At 43.9% G+C, this 12609-nt stretch overlaps 1 protein-coding gene across 1 annotated transcript in view; it reads right to left on the reverse strand.

Annotated features, from left to right (window-relative positions):
* Positions 1 to 12609, reverse strand: part of LOC117646678 — a 586045-nt gene that overhangs the window by 134846 nt on the left and 438590 nt on the right. The window lies entirely within an intron of this gene.

A 12609-nucleotide genomic window follows, 5' to 3' on the forward strand; every position in this document is an offset into this window, starting at 1 on the left:
TTATTGTTAGCAACATCACAACACGTTGAAACGAATGTGACAAGATGTCACGTTCCTTTGAGCATTGTATCACAATCGTTCCCACGTGAATGAGCTAATTTGTGGCTGATTTGCGTTTGAACGAATCCGACACAATGCTCAAAGGAACGTGACACTTTGTCACATTCATTTCAACTTGATGCCACGTTCCTGAAATGAGTGTGTATAATCATCAGGTCTAAAGCCAAGAAGTTCTCGGAAGAAATGTAGATTGCAAATTCTGCAAAGTACGCACTGATTTTCTATGTGTAATAATGAACTTTAAAAAGCAACAACATTTTTATTGCATAAGTAGTGCCATCAAAAAGTTATTGCATTAAAAGTGCAATAATTATTGTACTGCATTAGCCCATTTATCGCTTTATCAGCGTAGTAATCATTTAATCGCACCAAAACTGCGCTAATCTGGGCCCAGACCGGCCAAAACCTAACTGACTTATTGCATTTTTAATGTGATAATTTTTTATTGCTGCCACAGATGCGATAATTTGGGGAATCACATTAGCATTTTTATCGCAGCAAATTGTATGAAAATTATCACTAGAAATGCCAGTACGTGCAAAGAACTCAGGTTACGTGAAGTGAGCAAAGTGTAGTTTAACCTCTGATATTTCTGATGTGATAAGCTTTACACAATTTGCTGCAATAAAAGAGATAATGTGATTTCTTTAAATTATCGCATCTGAGGCAGCAATAAAAAATTATCGCATTAAAAATGCAATAAGTCTCGTGGGTTTTGGCCGGTCCTGGCCCAGATTATCACAGTTTTGGTGTGAAATGATTACTACGCTTATAAAGCGATAAATGCGCTAATGCAATACAATAATTATTGCACATGTAATACATTAACTTTTTCATGGCGCTTTTCATGCTATAAAATTCTTATTGCTTTTTAAATTAGTTCATTATTACACTTAGAAAATCAGTTACATGATCTGATGTGTGCTGGGTGTGGGGATGCTCTCCTGAATACACTTTGAAGGGTATAATGACGAGCAAACATTTTAAATCCACATGGAATCATAGTACTCTCTTTTCAGATCAAGTAAGTCAGAAGGCTAACATATCGTTTCTTTCTTCACTAAAAACGTTGGAGGTAACACATCCGTACAGCATCGTGCACTGCTAGTTTACGGGGCGGGCAAATTGATCATTGGCCTACACCGGCCTTTTCCAGAGATATGAGGGCGGACCACAGCTAATAGGAAATGGGAAATCGTTTGGTGCACGTTGCAGGATATCTGAAACGCTTTGCGGTCAATAGATAGGTGCGATTGTCGCAGGGATGTGCAACAGGAATCTCTGCATTGCTGCTGCTGGCCTTTCACGCTGCTATGTTCCAGTCTGCTGAACTTCCAGAGGAGAATACCGCAAAAATAGGAGATTGAAATTTGGTATTTTGTTACCCGCTTGGCAGTTACTAAAGATTTTTTCTGCGGGAAAACACAGTTTGAAGTATTTAAAACATTTTTGGTGACGCATACACCGCAAGATCCACTTTGTGCTTGGTCCACGATTGTATGAATCTAGAAGAACAAACCGATAAAAGTAAACCTACCTAGTCCAGAATACGCCTGTCTGCGCTGCAAGACCGGAGTACATCTCTCCACAGTTCATCGACAAGGAGTGTGCTTAGACGCACGGCATAAACACCGTTTCCTTATCAAATTGACTCTATAAAACTGCTTCTCAAAGCACACGTCTCTGAAAATTTAATTGTCAAGTATATATTCCGTCAAGATTTACTGCTTACAATAACGTTATGATGCCTAAACGAGGCAAGTTAAGGCTATCTGGTTTCAGATGTAAGGTACTTTTTGAAGCGAAGCAAAACTTTTGCTTCATGCCCATGGAAGTGTCCTTCGAAGATCATCGGCACAGAAGTGTGCGAGGCACGCAATAGAACTTGCAGGGTCATTGTCCTTCACTCACTTTTCGTATTGGGTTCTTCTTGACGTAGTTTTTAATCTTAATTTCTTCACATACTTTCAAGATTTTGAGATCGAGATCTGACAGCTACAAATTAATTTTGGACCTAAAATGCGAGTATATTTTCATTTAAACAGACGTCATTTCAGCGCATCCAACATGTTAAATTTATCAAAGCAGAGAAACTGCGTTTCCTTCACTGAAAATCTACCGGCGTGACTTCGTGCCGCAGGGGCGTGAATTAAGTGTCACACCATTAATCGGCATGACAGAAAAGTCACGCCAAAAATCGGCGTAACTCAAAAATTCACGCCAATTTTTGGCGTGAATTTCTTGTCATGCCGCTTTTTGGCGTGACTTGTCTCATAAAACGCGTTGTCATTCACGCAAAATGAGGGCGTGACTCACATGTCACGCCGTTTTTCGGCGTGAATTTCATGTCACGCCAATTTTTGGCGTGACTTTTTGTCACGCCATACTTTGGCCATGTGTCCAACCATTACGTTTTCAGTGTTTACTTTATCCTGGAAAGCACTGCTTCGTTCAGGTTTATTTTTCACAGCTGAGGAACTGTTTATCTGTATTCCTCTGCTAAATACTCTCAATTTGACATCACAGTGGCCTTCAGAGACCCCTGAAACTATCGGAACGACACCCAACTCGACTGGTTGCGGAGCCGTTCGAAATCCGAAGAATTTGGCAGCCATTATCCAAAATGGCGGCCATTTCCGGTACTTCCGGTCACCTCATCGTTGTCCTGACATCGCCAATGAATTCCCCGACCTCGAATTATGCGGAAACGACTCGTCGCACGATTTTAACTGTCAAAATTGAAACTTCGAAAATTTTGAACACTTTTAACCTTTAACGCCCCCGCATTTGAGTCCTAAGGGAAATTTTGACGTGTGCTTCGGGCCAAATCGACCATTTGGGTCAATAGAAGACGTGTGCAAAGTGGCTTGCTTGTAACCCAATTTGCAACGTTCTAAGGGGTTTTTCTGTTTCATTACCCCCACTAAAGTACAAAACACGCAGTAGAATCCAGGACTTGAAAAACTTTGGTGTGGAGAACTCCGCGTACGTACCGGATCCACGTGCCGCGTCTTGGGCCAGCGCCCCGCCGTTCCTCGCCGCAGCACAACCCCTTCTCGCCCCAGAAGGGCCGATCTACCGCTCCGCCTCCCTCTCCACTCCCTTCGCGGCACTGCTCGGATCGCCGGCCTGGAACACAGTGCGAACAGCGCACGCTCAGACCCTTATGGACTTTTTTCTCTCTTGCTTATAGCGGTTTTTGTGCAAACGTAAAATGTACTATTTCCTACGTAACTATGCACAATTTTGATCGGTTTAGGGATACAATTGTCAATAGAGCATATAGAAATTGAAAAGTACATTGCAAATGGCATTAAGTCCGGTTTAATGGACTATAAACATTATACAACGAACAAAATAGTGAATAGCCAAAGAGAAAATAGTACATATTACGTTTGCACAAAAACCTTTATGGCAAAAGATAAAAAGTCAATACGAGTCTGAGAGTGAGCGTTAGACCCTTTCCAATCCACACCACACGAAAAGAACGGTTCCTGGTTGCCTATAAGGCAAAAAGGAAGTTCCTGGGCAAATCAAGAACTCTCTATGCCGTGTAGGGTTAGCAGTGCATTGAGTCGATTGCTTCCCCATCGATTGACATCGATGTCCAACACTTGCAGGCGTGAGACAAACGTGTGGGACCCGTGGCATTGAAGCACAGAGCTAGCGCAGGCAGCAAGTGTGGGACAAGCTGTCTCTCACTCGCAAGCGTGAGACAAACGTGGCTTACACTTGTAAGCGGGAGACAAAATGTCCCACACCTACAGTGAGACTGTCTCACACTTGGATTGGCAGTGTAATTTGTTATACGAAGAAACAGTTCGTAAATTACGAACACTCTCAGACTCGTATTGACTTTTTTCTCTCCATTATTGACTTTTTGTCCTTTGCTTACAAAGTTTTTTAAGCAGCAATAATATGTAGTATTTCATTTGTAACTATGTCCAATATTGTTCACTATAAAGACTTAAGTGTCGGTAATTATTGACTATTTGTTAAGTCAATTACGTTTTGACTCTTTGTCAATAGCAAATTGACTTTATGTCAAAATAACGAACCAAATCTTAGATATTGAGGAAATAGTACTTTTTATTGCTGTACAAAATACTCTTTAACAAAGGACAACAAGTCAATAACAGTCTGAGAGTGAAGTGCTTCCTTTTGTGAGCTTGTGTGGTGAGTATACTCACGTGGGGATGACGAAGATGAAGACCTGCGACTGGAGGGCACGTCGTGTCGCCAGGAAGTCCTTCAGTTGGCGCTCGGTGGCCGTCAGTCTCTTCTGGGCGCGCGAAGCCTTCAACTTGGCCCTGGCCGCCTTGCCGCGGTCCCTGGCCACCGTCGCTGCGCGGGCCTTCGCCTTGGCCAACCAGCGCCGGCACCGCTGCACCGCGACCCTCAGCGCGGCCAGGATGCGCTTGGGCTCGGCCCGCGCCGCCTGCAGGAAGGGGAGGGCGGTATTTCAATATATTAACTATACAACAAGTATATATACTATACAACAAGTGAAAATTGCATGGTCGGACACGTGGCAAAATTACGGAGTGACAAAAAATTACGCCAAAAATTGGCGTGACAGGACATGGACGTTGAAAAACGCATGGCGTTAATGTACCATGTGGATTTGGATTGGTGCGTACAAAGTGTTTTTATGAGAAGCGTCGTGCTAAATTCACGGCAAAACCTGGCGTGAATTTCTGCGTCACGCCGATTTTTGGCATGACTTTTCTGTCATGCAGCATTTTTGCATGACACTTGATTCACGCCCGTGCAGCCGCACGAAGTACGGCATTGATTTTAGTAACTTCAATATTTTGCAAAGTTCAAATTCCAAATCACTTAATTGATACTTCCAATATCTGAGCAATATGAGAATTGGTACCATTAATCCATTAAGAGGGAAAGCAACCATTATCAAAAGTGTCTTTATGAAATTATGTACGTATGACTGACAATAAGAATAGTGAACGTCTTCAGAAGGCCGTTGGCATAAGGACGTAAGTCACATGGGAAACCAATTGAAAATTCACTGTAAAAATTAGTTCGTTTTACAAACATTTTATGGTAATTTCGGTTGCACAAATCATCTGTAAATTTACAACGTTTTATTTTTCTTAAATATTTGTAAAAATGATTCTCACGGTGTTGTAAAATCACAAACTTTACACGCTCCAAATTACGGGGACCGCTTTTGTTCTACCTTGCCACGCTGATTAAATGGGATTCTTTTTAGCAATTTTTGTTTTTTTATGAAACATCTTGTAAAATGATGAAGGCAATCTGCATATCTGCGTACACAGCGATTTTTGAAAGGGACTTTTACCCAGCATTTGTTGTCATTTTAGGAAACTTTTCATATTTTTTTGACATTGTTGTATTATATCACGTTTAGATGTATTCCCGTTCCTAGCATTTCACAAGGCTTTTTTCACAAAAAAAAATTTCAAAATTAAGAAGATTGCTGTGATGAATAATTCATATTTAACGGCGTCTACGTATAAATTTCATAAAAAAACGAAATGTTATTGTTCTTTACAGGGAATTTGTTAAAAAATTCTAAATTCACAAAATTTTTTTACAGTGTGGGGTTGTTTCTCCGGTCCGATATGACCCACTCACTTTAGCTCAGTCACGAAAAAACTGTGCAGAAAAGCTTCGTTTTGTACTAGAATTGAGGCTAATAACCTATGCAATTTGACTGTCAATTAGGGTTTCCAATTGATCAAAATACAATCTTGTTGAAATAAAATATTTTGATATTAGTTTGGTGCCCAGTATAATCAAAAATTCAATATTGACATCAAATGTTGATATTGGTTGGGTTTTAAAATTTTAAAATATGGAATGATATCGAATGAAACCAAATCATGGGCCTTTTTTACGTATTATGAAAATTTTAAGAATAGGCGGTACTTTTGTGTCCGTTGGGCGGACTAAGTCACATGGAAACCCATTGCAACTAGGCGCCCGGACCAACTCTTCGCCAGAGGGGAAGAAAATTGTGCAGAAGTTCGTTTGTGCTAAAATTGCATAAAACCCGTGAGGCAAAAATCTGATTCAAACTAGGGTTTAATTTGAAAACTAGAATATTTCTTTTGGATTTTTTGATATTAGTATTGGTTCATTTACAAAGTTTAGTATTCAAAAATTTTAAAGGTTGCTTTTGGCAATGTTATCGGACATTGATATGTGCAACCCACCGTCGGGCCTTCGATGAGGGGTGCCATTGTCAGAATCCGGCGGGGGGATGCAAGACGTCCGCCCGGCGGGACAACCTTTCTATGTGGAAGTACGTTTTTTGGACAGCGTCGAGTAAAAGTGTGACACCAGGGTACTTTTAGTTGTCGGATGTGTTTTAAAATTGTATAAATCTGGCTAAAAAAGTCCCATGACTTTTAGTGTGTACCACCGGCCCTACCTGAAGGTATGCGTCCCTTTCAGCGAGGAGGGCCACGCGCTGCGCAGCGAACCGCTTCAGCTCGCGGCGGTTGGCCCGGGTCAGCTGCTTGCGCTTCACCCTGACCGCCCTGAAGCGCAACGCCTCGGCCCGGGTGGCGCGCCGCACCACCTGGCGCATGGCCTTGCCCTCGGCGACGCGCTTCGCAGCGGCCTCGGCCCGGCGCTTCATCACGCACACGGCGTGCTTCAGCTTGTGCAGGGCGTCGCCGTGCTGCTTGGCGGCTTCGAGCCGGGCGCGGCGCTCCGCAGACGTCTCCCTGGGCCTGGCGGCACGGCGAGCCGCGGGCTGGGCGTCACCGCCACCTTCCTGTCCGTCAGCTCCGTCTCCCGGAGGGTCACCTTCAGCTTCATCCGCATGGCCGCCGCCACCGCCTCCTCGTCGACGTCTGCGACGGCGTCCACGTCGAAGACGCACGGTCCCCTTAAGGGGTGCGTGGATCAACTCAATTCCCCATACTAACAGTGCAGCGGAGGCGTGGTCATCGCAAAGGGCTCCGGGACCGGCAGCAAGCCCTCCGCGAGGTGATGACATGTCTGAGGACACATAGAACTAGTTTATTGAGGGCGGACGTCCAGTCAGCAGTGAAGTCATCTGTTAAGGGGAGGTTCTGGTGAAAATCTTGCCACTTTCCAAATGGATCTCACTGTCATTATTTGTTCGGAATATACAATCTTTCTTCGAGGAGACTAAAATTTGACTTTTGAAGGCACATCCCAGGCTCTGAACCCAGTCGAAGAGTCTTTTTAATCCTATTTTGGCTGTGTTAAAAAACCGGACCTCTGTTAAAAAAACGTGACATTTTGTCACCTTTGTTTCAACGTGATGTCACGTTCGTGGAATGAGAGTGCAAAGCCATCCCTAACAGCGAAATTTAACCAAAATGGAACATTTCTACTTTAATTTATAGGAAAATACCCAAACCAACTTGTGGCAGGTCCCACCTTACCCTAGAGAGCTTCATAACTACGAAAAACGTTATGACATTGCAGAATTGCTTCGTTATTTGAATGAAGGAATGCTTCCGGGGTTACCTAAACCGAAACAATACCAGGACTGTTACGGCAGTTTGAACTTATGACTAAAACTCTAAAACTTGGAGCAGCTAGAACCGGGTCCGTCCATAAAATACGTAACGCTTTTTGAGGCCATTTTCGACTCTCTCTCTCTCTCTCTCTCTCTCTCTCTCTCTCTCTCTCTTCATATATATATATATATATATATATATATATATATATATATATATATATATATATATATATATATATAAAACACACATATATATTCCCCCCACGAACCGCAGCGTGACGTAACGCTGCATCACTTGAAACCCTTCAAAGAACGCTCTGTGCATCCTCGAGGAAATCGTTCATCATACGATTTTGATTGTAGGAAAAAGCATTTGCAGGCTGCGATGAAGTTCGAACTTCTTGGAACTAGGCCTACGAAACCTAGTTCTTCGTAGGCTAACAAAGGATTTTTCCTTTGAATTTACAAACTATTTCCTTCGTAGGCGCTGCGAAGACTCCATTTACTTAGTAGGAATTTATGGATGCACCTAACAGGGAGGTCCAAATAAGAAAGAGTAACTAAAGGTGAAAATCGCGTTCAGATGAGAACTTTTGCGAAACGTTAAGCTGCGTGAGAAGTAGGATGGTACGTACCTTTTATGAGTGTTTTACTCCAAATACTGCAGTCCAGAAGTCTTGAAAATGCTGATTAGAGACCTGTTGCACTCGAAAAGGCCAGAGTTCATTTTGCGGCCTTTCCTACGTTTTGATGACCCCTTCATGAAAGGTACAATGATGTGTTCGGTATTAAATTTACAGCGTACATCGGAAAAGTATGTAGGCACCTCAAGGCAACCTTTAACGTCTGAAAAACTAAGGCACGCGTCAAAAGGCTCTAACTTACAGTGTACAACTAACAGTGCGGTGTCGCCCGAGACGTAACGCTCGGTCGGGGAAGCCCGGGACCATCCGGGGAATACCTGGGTAATGTTTGGGGAATACCCGGCGACGGGGAACGCACGGCCCAGCCAGACGGGCAGACGCTACGAAGCCCCTTTCCGTCGCTCTGTGCACCGTTTATCTCGCCCTAAATTCCTTAGAAGTTACAATTTTGAACAATGCAACACAACGTGGCGTAAGAGTTGGTAAAGTCGTCGTCGTCCTCGGCCACCGTCGGCACGTCTACACTCCAGCCCTTCTCTCAAGTCTGCACACTGACCCGTACACATTAAGGTGAAAAATCGACTGTGGGTCACGAATCAATTTATGGGCCATTTTGTTTACGGACCTCTACAAATCCATGAATGAGCGAATAGAATTCAATTATTCTGTATGGGTCTCCCCTCAACCTTTCTTTGTCACATGAAACAGCGTGGATGTCTGAGCAACGACCACAACGCCATCTATCGGGCAGCAAAGAGAGACCTTCAAAATTCAACGAAAAATTGGACCGATGCGAGGGCAAGAAAAAGGAATAGAGGGATGTTTTAGGAACATTTTCAAAAAAATCAATTATGGAATGAAGGGGGACGCTCTTGCCGATTTATATGTATAATAGGTGTATGACTATAAGTCAACCTAAGTTTGGCAAAATTTGTACGAGGCTTGGCGCGCGGGTAGCTGCAGAAATTCCTGGCCCACAATTGGTTCCAAAAATCAATGGTGGGCCAAAACAGCCTGTTTTTAAAACGGCCGTAGCTCAGTAGACGAGGGTGACAGACCGGGCTGCCATACTGCAAAACGTAGTCAAGGGATCATATGTATTTAAACGTCCCAGAGCTACTTTGGCTCCTTGTTCAAATTATTATTCAGAATATGCATTTTTCAAAAAAGTTACCCACAATTAATGCTTTACCTTAACTTCCTGGGTAGGTGGCCCCCAGCGATTCCCCGATGGGCGTACACTCTGAATGTCTTACAATGAAAATTGAGGGATGTTATTCGTTTGTTACAGGCATAACACGAAGCAATATTTCATTGCAATACGAATCTTTTGAGCATTTTATCGTTGTAAGATGCAATAAAAAACCTTCGCAATACAAAGACAACCACCTTCGTATTATGCTTGCGTTATTTCCTTCGTATCATGGCAAATATCTTCGTAAGACATTTAGAGTGAACAACGGCGGCCGTCGCCATTCTTCGCACTAGTACAGACAGTGCTCACGCGTGGGGTATCGCCGTGGCCTAGCCCACACAGAACGTCATAATCTCCCTGGGACGGTCGGCAGACCGACAAGCTCGTACTTGTCACTGCATTCCCCTCGAAGGGACAACTACTCGTGAAATCCAGGTGAAATCCTGCATCAACTTGAACGCACGAAATCTGAAATCTTCCCCTAATATTGCTGAAAACAAGCAAAGTTATTCTGGGTGCAAAGTCGGCCGAAATCTTGAGAAATCCGACAAAATCACTTCCATTGTGTCGGCAAACATAAAAAGTGGTTGCTGCCCCGATTCCACTTCACTTATCACTCGCGTAACGGTTCGACCGCCTCGTTTTACACGGGTTGGTGAAGGGACGAAATAACAACGCACGAATTAGTCTGGCCTTTGACACACGCGGTCACTCTCACGACGGGAATTCCCTGGAAAAGGTCTAGGTTTGTCTCCGTCCCGATGTTCGACGAGTACTGACTGGAGCCTCTTCCGTCCGAGTCGAGGCTCAGCGATAAAGACTCGTGCCCAATCTCTACGAGTCTCTACTTATCTGGGAACGCCTTTGCGGCGAGAGGGAAATCACTACACTCTTAAAACCTTACGAAGTATTTTGAGCATACATATAACAAACTAAAATACTTTGTTATACGAAGAAATAGTTCGTAAATTACGAAGTATTTTCTTTGTAAGCTTACGTATGCTCAAAATACTTTGTTATACAAACTAATTTTCTTTGTAAGGCCCAAAATAGTTTGTAAGGTTTTCTCAGTGTACCTAAAATGCCCAACCGACCATTACCTTATTACGCCAAGTACATCTTCGATCACGGACCAAGGGGTTGACCACTCAGCTCAGGAGTGTACACAGGATTACTGATTACCAGTGATTACCTACAAACATACTAAAAAAAAACCTCCATAATTTTGGCCAGCTAAGAGCATTTTGGCCTAATTTCTTAAGAAAAAACCCCAAAATCCGATAAAAACGGCAAAACTAGCCAGTTTTGGTGTGTGATTACCAATTATTACTGGACGAAGTGTACACACGATTACCAGAGTGGGTAACCCCTTGTCACGGACCTTGAGTTTTTAATAACGGCACTAAAATAGATTGGCTAGCGTATTTCAAACAATGTTCCCCCCTGTGAGATTCCCAAAACCCCTGATAGTAGGCAACCAGCATCACATGCCCCTGTAGGTAGGCAAAATAAACCCAATCGCCCCTCCTCTCGGAGGCTCCTTAAACCGCTAGAAGACCGGTGGAGGCCGCCAAACCTCAAGATGCGTTTTGAGCTCCAGAGTCGCTTCGTAATCTTTCTAGCTGTTTAGCAGATGATTCCTTTACACATTCAATTTTACATGAAAGCATAATACAGAATAATACCAGACACTGTAAAGGTGCAGGCATCCAGACGGACTGTGAAAATTTGTTGTCACTTTATGACAAAAACGTGGATGTCATTTTCATCACTTTGAAATGATGACAATCTCGTCACAAGTTCATGACATTTTAATCAAAGCTCCTATACTTACTGCATGGGCGTGACAACAATGTCATTAATTGACTTGATGACATCTTTGTAAGGAAAATAACAGGAAAAGTAGCGATACACATCGGCAACTTTGGCCCGTCCCGTACATTAAGAAATGTGCGAATTTCGCCTATGGTAAACCCTTACGGGACTTGAACCTGCGTCTGGGGCAAAATAGATGAAATTTTCGTCATCAGCACCCTCAAAAACATCAGAAAGAATGCAACAACTCGAATAAAAAGAATGTTCAAAATAAACCCCTCTGGGATTTGAACCCGGGTTCAAACTTTTCCGATTCGCTTGAATTTGGCACCGTTGGTTTTGTCTTGTCGCTCTGATTCCAAAAATACCCCTACATGCCCTCCTAGCTGTATCCGTTGCCGAAATCCTCCTCGACCCCATGTAGACCATGATGCACCTGCAGCAGCGCCCCCGGGGCTCGGATCGGATTTGCTGCCACCACCGGGCGGTTCTTAGGGTCACCCAAGGAGGCTGCATACCAAATTTGGTCAAGATCGGACCACGGGAAGTCCTCGGACGGACGGACGGACGGACGCACAGCAGGGATCATACTATATGCCCGTCCCTCCGTCATTTTTTTTTTACAAAAAATAAACGGGACGAGCCAATTAGCCTTGAAATTGTCATCAAGTGACGACTCAAATTTTCACAGTGTGTGCGGCGCATACCCCCGCCCGCGCCGAAAAGTGGAGCGGGCTCTACCGCGGCGTGGCGGTGGGGACCAGCAGCGGCCACTATACTGAAGTGGAGAGGTTAAGCGCCAGAAAAAGGGGTAAATGTGCAAAACATAATCGAAACGATTGATTTTTGGCCCGTCCCGTTCATTTTTTGTAAAAAAATGTCGTCCGTCCGTCCGTCCGTTCGTCCGAGGACTTCCCGTGGTCCGATCTTGACCAAATTTGGTATGCAGCCTCCTTGGGTGACCCTAAGAACCGCCCGGTGGCAGCAAATCCGATCCGAGCCCCGGGGGCGCTGCTGCAGGTGCATCATGGTCTACATGGGGTCGAGGAGGATCTCGGCAACGGATGCAGCTAGGAGGGCATGTAGGGGTATTTTTGGAACCGGGGCGACGAGAAAAAAACAATGGTGCCAGTTTCGAGCGAATCGGAGAAGTTCGGACCCGGGTTCAAATCCCAGCGGGGTATTTTTTGAACATTCTTTTTATTCGAGTTTTTGCATTGTTTCTGATGTTTTTAAGGGTGCTGATGACGAAAATGACATTAATTTTAACCCCAGATTCAGGTTTTAATTCCGTCGGGGTCAAACATAGGTGAAATTCGTACGTTTCTTAATGTACGGGACGGGCCAAAGTTGCCGATGTATATCGCTACTTTTCCTGTTATTTTTGCGGGAATCGGTAGATTTTGACC

This window comes from Thrips palmi, unplaced genomic scaffold (assembly GCF_012932325.1).
Source record: "Thrips palmi isolate BJ-2018 unplaced genomic scaffold, TpBJ-2018v1 HiC_scaffold_10, whole genome shotgun sequence".
Lineage (NCBI taxonomy): Eukaryota > Metazoa > Arthropoda > Insecta > Thysanoptera > Thripidae > Thrips > Thrips palmi.